Source organism: Prunus persica, chromosome G6 (assembly GCF_000346465.2).
Source record: "Prunus persica cultivar Lovell chromosome G6, Prunus_persica_NCBIv2, whole genome shotgun sequence".
Classification (NCBI taxonomy): domain Eukaryota; kingdom Viridiplantae; phylum Streptophyta; class Magnoliopsida; order Rosales; family Rosaceae; genus Prunus; species Prunus persica.
This window is the reverse complement of record NC_034014.1, coordinates 10,324,304-10,337,305: the sequence shown is the minus strand read 5'-3', so window position 1 is coordinate 10,337,305 and position 13,002 is coordinate 10,324,304. Positions and strand designations below refer to the sequence as shown.

Here is a 13,002-nt window from a genome sequence, read left to right as displayed (position 1 = left end):
TGGACTGAGAAGTCCCGTGGATTTTCCTCAGAGGTGGGGTTTTACCACGTAAAATAATTCCCTGCGTGTTCTTTTATTTTAAGCTTTGCACATCTCAGGATTGATAACTCATATCAATCCTGCTTCAAAGGTTGATCATTATTTATTGCAAAAATTCGAATTAGCTTGTTTAACCTTCTCCAGGCATATATAGATATCCTACAGGTATTCTCATAATATATATATATATATATGTGTGTGTGTGTATCTTTCTAAATCAGGAAAAATTGTTGAAGGAGAAGAAAGAAGGCCTTATAACCGTATCTGGTTATAATGATGTCCTAGCTATGGCTTTAGGGACCCCTGAACATGCTGGAACGGTGAGGGGTGTGGGAGGCTTTGTGAAGCCAAGTGTGTTCTTCAACGTTCCTAGGAAAAAGAGGGAGTGTGTGTCAAAGGGAATCTTGAAAGAACAAGATCTTTTGCTGCAAGAGACAAAAAAGATGATGGAAGAACAACAGAAAAAGCACTAAGCTGCGCAAGAACTTCTTGAAAAGCAAATAGAGATGCTGAATGTGGCGATTTCCGGTCAACCCTGTAATGTATCTACCTCACCCCATATTCCAAATATTTCTCCCATGTCCGAGAAAGCATCAACAAACATACCATCAAAATTTGTGGAAGTTGCTGCTGGTAAAAAAGTTTGTGAGGATGGTTGTGATGATGTGGTGGGGCAAACTGAAGTTGAGGCAAACAAGGTAATGTTTATTTGAATTTACTTTGATATTATGCACTTATTAATATTGCAGTATTAGATTTAGGCACTGCAAATTAAAAAACAGATTTTGAACTTGATATTAAGACTGAATTGAATGTATGCTTTCTAAATTTCATTTAGTTTATAATATGCATATGCTTAATTTAGTTTAAGGCTAGGATATAAGTAAGGCTAGGTATGCTTGATTGTTAATGTTTTTTTTTTTACATGTCTTTTATATGTGTATTAGGGTAAGGATTGCAAATTGGCTTTCAGCTCAAAGGACAATATTGTTGCAAGTGGCACAATTGTTGACATCAATGTGCCTCAACAGCTGCTTCATAATATTCCCTTAGGAGAGGGAAATATAAGAGTCTCTGTTAATTATGCCATAAATGGAGCTTCTCCACTACCGATACCACTAAAATGAGTGTTGAATACTATTGAGGATGTTGTTGGGTCTCAAGTAGCTTGGCCAGAGGATCTTATAGTTTTTATAGACGATACACTGGTAAACAACCTTACTTTTGAACTTGTTTTATTTCATATTATCCCTAATATATATATGTGACCTTTTGGTATATGTGATAGGAGAAGAAAAAGAAAACTACAAAGGAAAAATTAGCAAAGTCATTGTTTCAATCTATCCCGGAAACAGTACCAAAGTCTTGCAAGATTTTATACGGCTTTGCACAGAAACTGATGTCCCAAGGTCAGACGCTGGCTTCATATATCGATGAGGACATATTTGGGGTAGAAAAGATGATATATGTCCTAAAAGTAGATGTTATTAGCTTCATTCAAATGAATGAAATAGGACAAGCTATAATAACCGCTTACATTAGGTAATAGTCACTTTGTGTTTTATAATTTTATGTTTATATTTGGATATTAATCATGTGTTTCAGTTCACTAACTCTATGATAATGGTTAATAGCTATTTATATAAGTTGGTAAAAGACCAAGAATGGAAACTAATGATTGCATTTATGGACCCAAGTCGTACCTTTCATGATCCGAAGTCACGGGATGAGGTAGGGAGGGTTCAATACATTGTGAAAGCTTTGAACCAAGTTAGTATTGATAGCATCTTTTTGATACCATACAATACTGGGTAAGTAAAGTGGTTTGTTTTTTAGAATATATATTTATGACTATTACTAATACATTTCCAATTAATATATGTATGGGTCACTGGATCCTTACAATCATTGACGAAGAGAAAGACAATGTGTATATCATGGATCCTCTTGGGGCTCGTCAACCTCATGATGTGTGAAAACGTATTGTAAACGAGTAAGTCGTTCTTTTTTAATTATTTCCTTAATATATCAACTTTTTCATTTGTATTACAGCCTGAAATCTTCTGTTATTTATGTGCTAAAGTGGAATAAAACAATTTAATGCTGAAAAGGGGAAAGGCCTGCGTAGATCATCAACATGGATTATGCTTTCGGTATGTAGTAAGATTAATTTTAGGGAATGTAAGTACTAAATGCTGAATGTGTTTTGTGCATAATGTAGGGCGCTCCTAAACAAGCTGATGGAAAGACGTGTGGTTATTGTGTGATGCGGTACACGAAGGTAATTTGTGCAAATTCATCCCTTGCATTTCGAACTAAGGTACTTATACAAATTATATACAGCTTCAGTTTTTTTTTAGTCTTTGTTATGGATTGGATGATTGGGTTCAGCCGAAATACCAAATTTTTTTGATTCCTTTGTTTGATGTTGCTTCTTTTCGGCTCTGGCAATGTTTCCAGTGTTGAGGTGACTTTTTTTTTTGGTGTGGATGAATGTTAAATATAAAACCTTATTGTTGTATTTTCATATACCATTCTGTTTGGTCAATCTACTGCAGAATGTGCATGATTTCTTTCTTACAGTTTCTGTTTCCTTAGCGTAGTTGTTGTCTGAAGATAAGTTTACTTAGATGTTTTTTCTAGCAAATTTTAGAGGGGTGTAGCTTCAGTGGTTTTCTTCTTGGTTCTATTTTCCTACTTTTAATTAAGTAGTGTTTGCTCTTATTGTTTAGTCGAGGACAGCTTGTCCTCTTGATTATCAATACAAATGTTTCTATTAAAAAACAAAAAAAATAATAAGTTGTTGTCTGAAATCTTCTAACAATTGAAGTTGAATTCCCTGTATTTTTTTTATGGTATTTTTGTTTTTCTTTAGCTTCTTGTTAAAGATTGTGCATGGCTTCTTGTTAGGGCTCGTCAATGGGCCGGGCTTTGAAGAAGAGAGAGAAAATATCGGGCCGGGTTGGACCGGGCTTTTTTTAAAAATTCAAAGCCCAAGCTCGACCCATGAGCAAGGCTTGAGAAAGCCCATCGGGCCGGACCGGGCTAAGCCCAACGGGCCGGGCCTAAAGGGGCCCTACTTCATTAAAAAAAAATCATAAACTTAATCATAAGGGCATTTTAGTCCAAATTTGAGATTAAACTCACTTAATTCCAATATTTTCACATCAAACTAAATTCATAAAACACCCAATAAAGTCATACAACTTATAAGATTTTCCACAAAAATAATAAAACCAAGTATTATTTTTGAGGTTATTACATAATTAGATCGTAATACGTTTTAAGAAATAATTTTAAAAAGTAATAAGTATCAAAAAAATATTTTTTTGAAGGACGGTATGAATAAATATGCAAATATTTGGCGATGTGTTCAAGAAAAGCATGATTATATTTGGTGGTATGATTATGTTTCGTGATATGATTATATTTGGTGATGTGATATGTTGTTCATCTTATTTATATATATAATTGTTGAATTAATAATTGACACAAATTAATATGTTAATCATCCAATTATAAACTAGGAATGAGTAAATAAAAGTAAATGAAATGAAACAAATTATATATGTGATTTAAGTGATATAATCCTAAACCTAAACTCTTATTTATACATAATTATATATGTATGCGGGCCTAACAGGCCGGGATTTTGTGGGCGGGTAGGGTCGGGCTTTCTTGGGCTTAATCGGGCCGGGTCAGGCTTCAGACAACCAAGCCTAAGCCTAGCCCGGCCCAAGGCGGGCTGGGCCATCTCAAAGCCCATAATAGGCCAGGCTTTTTTCGATGGGCCGGGAGGGCCCCCATCGGCCCATGAGCCAGCGGGCCAAATGATGAGGCCTACTTCTTGTTAAAGATTTTATATAGTTTTTCTTTAGCTTCTTGTTAAAGTTGTGCATAGCTTCTTGGTAAAGATTTTATATAGTTTTTCCTTAATCTTATATGGTCTTTCCATTTCATTTCAATATGTGAGAAGTGGGAAAGAGAAGGAATTTTACACCCAAATGAAATTGGACGAGGTTCGAGATGAATGGGCATGTCATGTGCTAGAGTGGATTTGAGTTTGAACATTCTCCTTGTTTTGGTAGTATTTTGCTTATTTATGTATGGATGATGTATGGATTTTGGTTTACTTGAAGAACTCATAATTTTACATATATAAGAATGTTTTTTGATATTGCAATGGCAATATATATGAAATGGATGAGATGCCTCTATATTTTGAGACAGAAACTAAGTAAAATATGATGTGAAACGTGGAAATTGCTTACACTTTATTAGTAACAACGATGTCTATTGTGTATAATCACCTCAGTTTTCCATAACAACTGAAGTTAAAAATTAAAAACAACATCAGCACTATGTGGGAACCGAAGCCTATAATCCGAAGGGTCAATAATATTTGTAGAAAGTCAAACTATTTGTTGGCTTTTCACTTCAGCATAAGCACAAAAAACGAATGCGTAAACCATAATTTGCAACAACAGTAGCATCTTTAATGAAATGGTAAGTCAGAACACGATTCAGTACAAACAAAACCATTGATGCTATAATGAGTATTTAACATTAGTGCTGATATATTCCCTGATGCTATTAAAGGTTTAGGCATTGGAGGTGAACGCTCTTTTGGCACATATTAACAACTTACGCATCGGCGATTAAGTGAATAGCGAAGTCGTAAATAATCTTTAGTGATGGATAATATCTGAAGCGTATCACTATATATGCATCGGTTCCCAATACTTCGGTTCTTAGGTACCTTTAGCAACGGATATTATTTGAAGCTAAAGGTCAATTTTCACATAGTGAGACAACAAAATATTCCTAACCAATGTGTGACTAGCCAATCCCAAGTCACAGACCTAAGAACGCAGACCAACCAAACATACACATTCAATCACAAATCTCAGACCCCTTGCAAATCTAAAAAAAGACTACGTGACAGCCTAGGCACTCAGAAGGACCCGTTAATCTAGACATTCCATGTGCTAGCAACAACTAGAGTGATAGGTGTGTGAGAATCACTCATCAGCATTTCAACAACAGCAGGTATAGTATGACTAATCATAATAATAAGAACAATACAGCATAATGTTTACCCAGAAACCCACCATTGGGAAAAACTGGAGGTCATCACTTTGACCTGGCAATCTACTAACAAGAAGAAATAGTTACAGAGATCAACATATACATCTCAAATTTCATAGTTATATGAAGGAGCAGCTATACCTCTCCAAGCTATCTTCTTCTTCTCAGCAACGTTGCTTGCAGCTAGTCTATCATGACAATGGAAGCTTCATCCTTCAGCTCAAATGATTTCATGGCACCAGTAGCACAACACTACTCAAACAAATACAATGATGAAATATAGATTTAAGAATGCTTCTTCTAGAGATTGAGACGACGGAAAGAAGAGAGAAACAGGTGGTTGCTTGTGGTATTGGTCTTCTATTGTGGGGTTGTGAGGGTTTATAAAGGATGGACGGAGTAAGATCAAGAAGCGAAGCTCTTGGCCATTGGATTCAAGGGAAGTATTTTGTTGGCGCAATTGGGCCTATTGGTTACAAGTCACAACTACGAATCTAGGATAGTATTTGGAAACATCTAGTTACACCAAAAAATATTGTCCAAGCAAATTTAAGATGAATTTTGTTTGTTTTTATCCAAATGCAATGTAACAAATTTTGGGCTTTGTTAATTACGTGCCGTCATTATTAGTGCTTTCTAATTAGGATCCGGATTCTTTGTTAGGATATGCTTGACTTCTTTTCTCAAGATGCCATCTCATTAAAATTTAATTCAAGAGATTTAAAGTTGACACCCTCCCTCTAAATTTATTAGAAAATTTAACAAATGTGATAGCATGACTAACACTACTAACGAAAATAGAATTGAGGAACTACATAAGCCATATTGTGAATTAATTAGAGTACCTAAATGCAAATTGGGTCTAAATGTAGGGATATGGCCACTAAAAAGCCTAAATATAAAATAAATAAATCAAAGCTGAATTGCCTATTATACTTTACACTTTCTGTTAGAAAATGCAATTTTCGTTCACGCCCCCTATGTATACAGTGTATGCTAACTCAAACCCACAACAAACAACAAACACATCCCCGGGTTTTCTTTTTCATATCTTCCCCTCTATTCCCTTTTTGTTTTTTCATCTCACATTCTCACATGTAAAAATTAAAAGCTTGAAATCCTCTCAAATGCTTAGTTTAGATGTTCTATTTTTTAGCCTATGAAAATTTGGGTCAAATTTAAAATATGTCCAAAACGATGGAAAGGATTTGGATTTGGGCCTCTAAATCCAAATCTACCTAACCAAATCCAACGGATCCTTGTATCGCCAACATTGAAAAAAAGAAGATAATTTGAGATAAATCCAAAAGTTATAAAAATAGTTGGATGTAATGCTCTTATTTTGTCTATTTGATTTAAGTAATTTTGACTATTTTGCCACATAAGATTACATTCCCTTTTTAGGAGGCTGACTAAATTTGTTTTTCTTTGTTCCATACTACCCATTGGATTGAGGTGAAAACGAGAAACAATCTGATTTTAAGGTATTAATTAACAAATTGCTTCTGACTATAATGATTTTGTATAATTCATTGCTTGTTTCTTTTTTTCAGTTTTACCATTCAATTAATTGCCTTCATTATGGCTCGTCAATGGGCTGGGCTGGGTTAACCCGGCCCAAATTTAATGGGTTTGGATTTGGCCGGGTTGGGCTTTAAAGAGGAGAGAGACAATAACGGGCTGGGCTGGACTTGGTTTTTGTAGAAAATCAAAGCCCATGCCCGACTCATGGGCTGGGCTCTTGGCTTGAGAAAGCCCATTGGGCCGGGTCAAACTAAGCCCAACGGACTGAGCCAAATGGGTCTACTTCATTCAAAAAGACGAAGAAGAAGATGAGAAAGAAACAATGTGTCATTCAAAAAGAGACACTCAGCTGCATCATAATTAGACTATAACACGTTTTAAGAAATAATTTTAAAAAATAATACGTATCAAAAAAATATTTTTTTTTAAAGGATGGTATGAATAAATATGAAAATGCTTGGTGATGGGTTCAAAAAAAGCATGATTATATTTGGTGGTATGATTATGTTTGGTGATATGATATGTTGTTCATCTTATTCTTGATTTGTATAATTGTTGTATTAATAATTGACACAAATTAATGTGCTAATCATCCAATTATAAACTAAGAGCGAGTAAGGAAAAGTAAATGAAATGAATCAAAACAAGAAACCCAAAATAAACATAAACATCAATTTATATCATCCCTTTATCACTACTGTATTGCCACTGTATCACTATGGTAGCACCAGTTTATCACATTTTAGGCAGAGATGAATTATGAACTTCCTATGTTTTTCAGTTTCGACATCTGTCCAGTTTTTGACATATAACTTTTCAACCGTTTATGCAAATTTTGTATTTTGGATTTTCAATGTGTTTTCCTTATTTACCTCAAAAATTAAAATCGACACAATAAAAAAATTAATGAAAGTCAAAGGACCTACATCTAAAACCAACAACGCATGAACTATACCCAACGACAACTAATCATTTTGAACGTAGATCTAACAACCAAAAACGAAAAGACAAAAGAATATACATGATAAAATTTCTCAATTTGATTGTTTCACATAATCACTTCTACTTTTGAACTATTCCAGGTCCACATTTCTTTTCGGTAGCTTGTCTTCTTCTACTATTGAACTATTCCTAGAAACTGAGGAAGCTTCAAACAAGTTTCCAATCAATTATAATAAGCTTTGGTCGACCCTCTTTGTCTCTTGGCTCTCAGTGGGGAAGCCACTGGCCATATAATATCGTCTTGTCTTTATTAATTATTGGGTGTTTGGTGTCTCGTCTTCCTCCCTTTTTTTTTTTTTTTTTTTTTTTCTTTTTTTTTTCTTTTTTTTTTTCTCCTCTTTTTCGCCGTTTCTTTTTTCTCTTTTTCTTTCTTCCTCTTTTCTTCGTCCTTTCCTTCCCAAGGCCGTTTCTTTTTCCTTCTCTTCTTCCTCTCTTCTTCTTCCTTTCCTTCCCAGGCCGCACCCACTCCTCCTTCCTTCCATGGCATGAATCCCATAAACCCACCCATCTCTCTCTCTCTCTCTCTCTCTCTCTCTCTCTCGTTCCACTAATTAATGGTTGTGGTGGTTTGATTGGGTGGTGATGGTGGTTGAGCTCGGTATGTGACTTGATTCCTTTAAATCCTACACAGGACAAGCATACTTGGACTTATGTGTACCATTGTTTGTTCATATATGTATCTATGCATTTGTATTTCAGTTGTTATTATGACTTACTCTGGCTAGTTCTGTGTGAAACTTGACGTGTGATTACACTGCAGACCAACTGTTCGATGAAAAGAACTTCTATAACAACACTAGGATATATGCATGCATGGTATAATTGAATGGAAGTACGGTATATTGGAAAATAGAATTCCTTTTTTTTTAATAACAGTTTTGAAAGTAATCAAATCCTAATCCCTGGATACGATAAATGCTCTGAGTTATCAAAGGTAAAAGCAGCAGCATTCTTGTTGAAAATGGACTCTGTGTGGTTGTAAGTCCTTGTCTGTAGGATTAACACGAAACATTTTGTTCCTTTAGCAGACTGCTCTTCACATTGCAGCATGTGCAAGGCATATTCACTTTGTGGAGGAACTGGTCAAAATGATGGATGAAGAACACTTGGCACTTCACAACAAGAAAGAAAACACTGCATTGATTTTTGCCGCTGAAGCTGGAGCCATAGAAATTGCCAAGATTATGGTTCAGAAAAAATAAGTTCTTGCCAACAATTGTAACTGGTAAAGGACTGACACCGCTCTTTATAGCTGCTTTGCTAGAACGGTCTGAAATGGCGTGGTACTTATACCCTAAAACGTATCCAACACTAAATGAAACGAACCGGAATGCTCTATTTTTTTGTTATATCGATACTGGTCTTTATGGTAAGTTGCACAAAATTCTTCTTCCTTGTGTTATTTTCTCTCTCTCTCTCTTTTTTTAATAGCATTTATCAAATTAATGGTGGAGCTTGTTAAATATTAAACAATTAATTTATATTTTCTTTTGCTCATATCTTAGATTATTTGACTTAGATATAGTAGAACCAGTTCCACCCATTCTAGTAATTTAATTGGAATTTTTTTTGCCTAAATGTTATGTACCCTTTAATTCTGTTGAATTTTAGTCATCAAGTCTATAAGAAGATCTCTTCTATATTTTTATGTGCACTTAGTAGTGGAGGAATTAATTAATAATAAACTTGTACAACTGGTTTATTTCAAAATTCTTTGCATTCTTTCTTTCTTATATCCCTATGAAATTATGCAGATCTGGCCATGAAGATGCTAGAAGATGATACAACACTAGCAATGGCCCGTAATTCCAATGCAGAAACTGCCTTACATGTCTTGGCTCGAAGGCCTTTAGAATTTGGTGGCCGAAGTACTTTAGGAATGTGCAGTAGGCTCATGAACTCATGTGAGTTGATTCTTCGAAAATTATATATGATATTAACATGTGTAGTATAATTAGTTGTGTGTTTTTGTTTATTTGGAAATCATGGTCTTGTTGTTTATTAACCTTTTTACATCATAAAAATTAAGTAGTCTCAGGCATTGAGGATTCGTACAAAAGCTCAAAGCAAACTAAAGCCCTAGAACTAGTCGAATGCCTCTGGAATCAAATCTTGAAACACAACGATGACGATGTCATGTGCCTCATCACAGAACCTTCGGAAGTACTATTTGACGCGACGAGATTAGGAAATTATGAGTTCCTGTCTGTCCTTATTAATGCTTATCCTGATTTACTATGGGAAACAGATGACGAAAATCGGACTATATTCCATGTTGCAGTCTTGTATCGTCATGCAAGTATCTTCAATTTAGTACATGAGACGGGTTCAATCAAAGACATCATAGTGACATATACTGATGATGAGAATAACAACATTTTACATCTTGCTGCAAAACTAGCACCGCAAAATCAACTCAATCTTGTGTCAGGAGCAGCTCTACAAATGCAGCGAGAGTTAGTATGGTTTGAGGTACCTCTCCTTGTACGCTTACAATCTTTACCATTGTATTATGTGTTAAATGTCTTCTTTTAAACATTATTGCCCTTTTTGTAAACATTTCTTTTTTATTCAACAACTGTACGTACATGAGATTCGAACTCATTATATCTTCCAATAACACAAAGTGGAGACTAAATTACAAACACTTAAAAGCTCTTATCTATCATAGTAGCAGCTGTCAAAAGGCGTTGCACAATATAAAATAACATTGAATCTAAGTCTAATGAAATTGATTGGGATGAAAAGAAAGCTCTTGATAGAATGTATTGGTGGCCTCCTTATTACTTCTACATTTATTTTAAACAGTTTCAATCGTTTGCGCGTAAAATCTTTATGTCCTTCAATTTTCATCATCGATTTTTCCTATGACAGGAAGTGAAAAAGATTGTTCAACCTGTGTCCATAGATATGAAAAATAAGGACGGCAAAACACCTCGAGAATTATTCACTAGTGAGCATGAGGGGTTATTGTGTAAGGGAGAATCATGGATGAAGAACACTGCAAATTCGTGCATGCTTGTTGCTACCATTATCACCACTGTCGTGTTTTCAGCCGCATTTAGCATACCAGGTGGTATAGCTGATAATACAGGAGCACCAAAATTCCTAAAAGATACAGCATTTCTCATCTTTGCCATATCAGATGGAGTAGCACTCTTTTCCTCTTCAACTTCCATGCTGATGTTCTTGTACATCCTCACCTCGCGGTATGCAGAAAATGATTTTCTCAAATCCTTACCGTTGAAGTTAATGGTAGGACTCGCATCACTCTTCATCTCCATGACATCCATGATGATAGCCTTCAGCACAGCCTTCTATTTATCTTGTCACTACGGATTACGTTTCGTCTCGGATTTTATATTTATTTTTGCATTTGTTCCAGTTGTCTTGTTCGTTTTCTTGCAATATCAACTCTTGTGCGATATGTTCTTGTCAACATATTATTCGAGTCTTATATTTCAGCCAAGAAAACATATGATCCAATAGAAAGCCAAGTCCTCAATGTTCAACCTTACCCCCAGAATAATGTGTATCTATGCATGATAATTTAGGAAAAATTTGTAATAAAGTACTTTAGTAATGGTGATATTGATTCAATAAGTCTTCGTACTTTGAGTGCTTGAATCAACAATGTTAGTGTATAAGCATTGAGCTAATTTGAGCTGAGTGTTAATTAGCCTAGTATTTCATAGTGTATTCACTTTGTCTTAGAAATTGACAGGTGTAAGGTTGAGATGCAATATTATGTGTGTGCATCCAGCTAAGGCTAACGGTCATGTACTCTGTGTGTGTGTGTGATGGAATAGAAAGAAAAAAACAGAATATACATATCCTTGCTCTCTGACTTAGAGAGTAAGCAGAGCAGTTTTACAGATTCTCTCCTCTTCATTCCTCTTACACCTCTCTATCTCTGAAATTGATAAGAAGATTACAAAATATTATCAAACTTTTACATGGTATCAGAGCCTGGTTCGATCGATTAAGATCTGGGCGTAAGAAATTGAGCTCCACCCAAGGTTGGCTGAGCTCAGGCGAAGTTGCAGAGACCGTTCGAAAAGTCAGCTTTCGATTTGCGACCCGTTTCATCTGAGCTAAAAGATGGCTGGATCTGGAAGTTCTGAAGTACGAACTCCGATCTTCTCCGGCGAGAATTACGAATTCTGGGGAATCAGAATGATGACGATCTTCAAGTCGCACGGGTTATGGAAATTGGTTGAGAAGGGGATTCCGACCCCAGACTCGAAGAAGAAGGCTGAAGGAGGCTCAGAAGAGGAGGTTGATGAGAAAACAGCAGCTGTCTATATGCAAGATGCTAAGGCCCTGGGCATTATTCAGACTGCGGTTTCAGATCAGATTTTCCCACGAATAGCCAATGCTGGAACAGCAAAAATGGCTTGGGATTTGTTGTATGGAGAGTACCATGGTGGTGATCAGGTAAGATCTGTAAAATTACAAAATCTGAGGCGTGAATTTGAGTATGCTAGGATGAGAGATGATGAAACCTTATCTGGCTATTTGACTAGGCTAAATGACTTGATAAATCAAATGAAAACATTTGGTGAGATTCTGACTAATGAGAGACTGGTTCAGAAAGTTTTGATTAGCCTTAGTAAGCCATATGACCCTATTTGTCTGGTTATTGAAAATACCAAAAGTTTAGAGACTGTGGCCTTGCAGGAAGTTGTAGCCATTTTGAAAAGCCAAGAACAGAGGTTTGATCTACATAATGTGGATACCACTGAAAGGGCATTTGCTTCTTTTTCCGTAAGTTCAAAAGGGCAACAAAGCAAGAATCACTCTAAGTCTCAAAAGAATTGGAACTCCAAGGGAAAACCATGGGAATCGAAAGGAAAGCCTCAGCAGAATAATTATGCACCAAATCACAGCTCTAGTTCACCACAACAGACAACTCAAGATGCTGCTAAACCACAGTGCAGGGTGTGCTCCAAATTTCATTTTGGTGAGTGTAGATATAAGGGGAAGCCTAAATGTTTTAACTGTGATAGGTTCGGACATTTGGCTAGGGAATGCACTCTAGGTAAGGCTACTCAAAAGGCCAATTGTGTCAACCAAACTGAGATGACTGGAAATCTATTCTTTGCCAATAGTGTCATTTCTGATGTGAACACAAATGGAAATTGGTATATTGACAGTGGCTGCAGCAACCACATGACTGGAAGTGCAGACTTGCTTGTTGATATGAGGACAAACGTTTATGGAAAGGTGCAGATGCCTACGGGAAATTTGGTGGATGTTACAGGTATAGGCTCACTGGTAATTGAAACTAGTGCAGGCAAGAAATACATTAGGGAGGTCATGTTTCTACCTGGATTAAAGGAAAATCTG

At 35.9% G+C, this 13,002-nt stretch overlaps 1 pseudogene across 1 annotated transcript; it reads left to right on the top strand.

The window, feature by feature from the left end:
- LOC18774855 lies at positions 546-11,528 on the top strand (annotated as a pseudogene). The gene is made up of 7 exons (XR_002272031.1): positions 546-737; positions 987-1,109; positions 2,261-2,320; positions 8,682-9,022; positions 9,408-9,557; positions 9,683-10,125; positions 10,528-11,528. The product of XR_002272031.1 is annotated as an ankyrin repeat-containing protein NPR4 (transcript).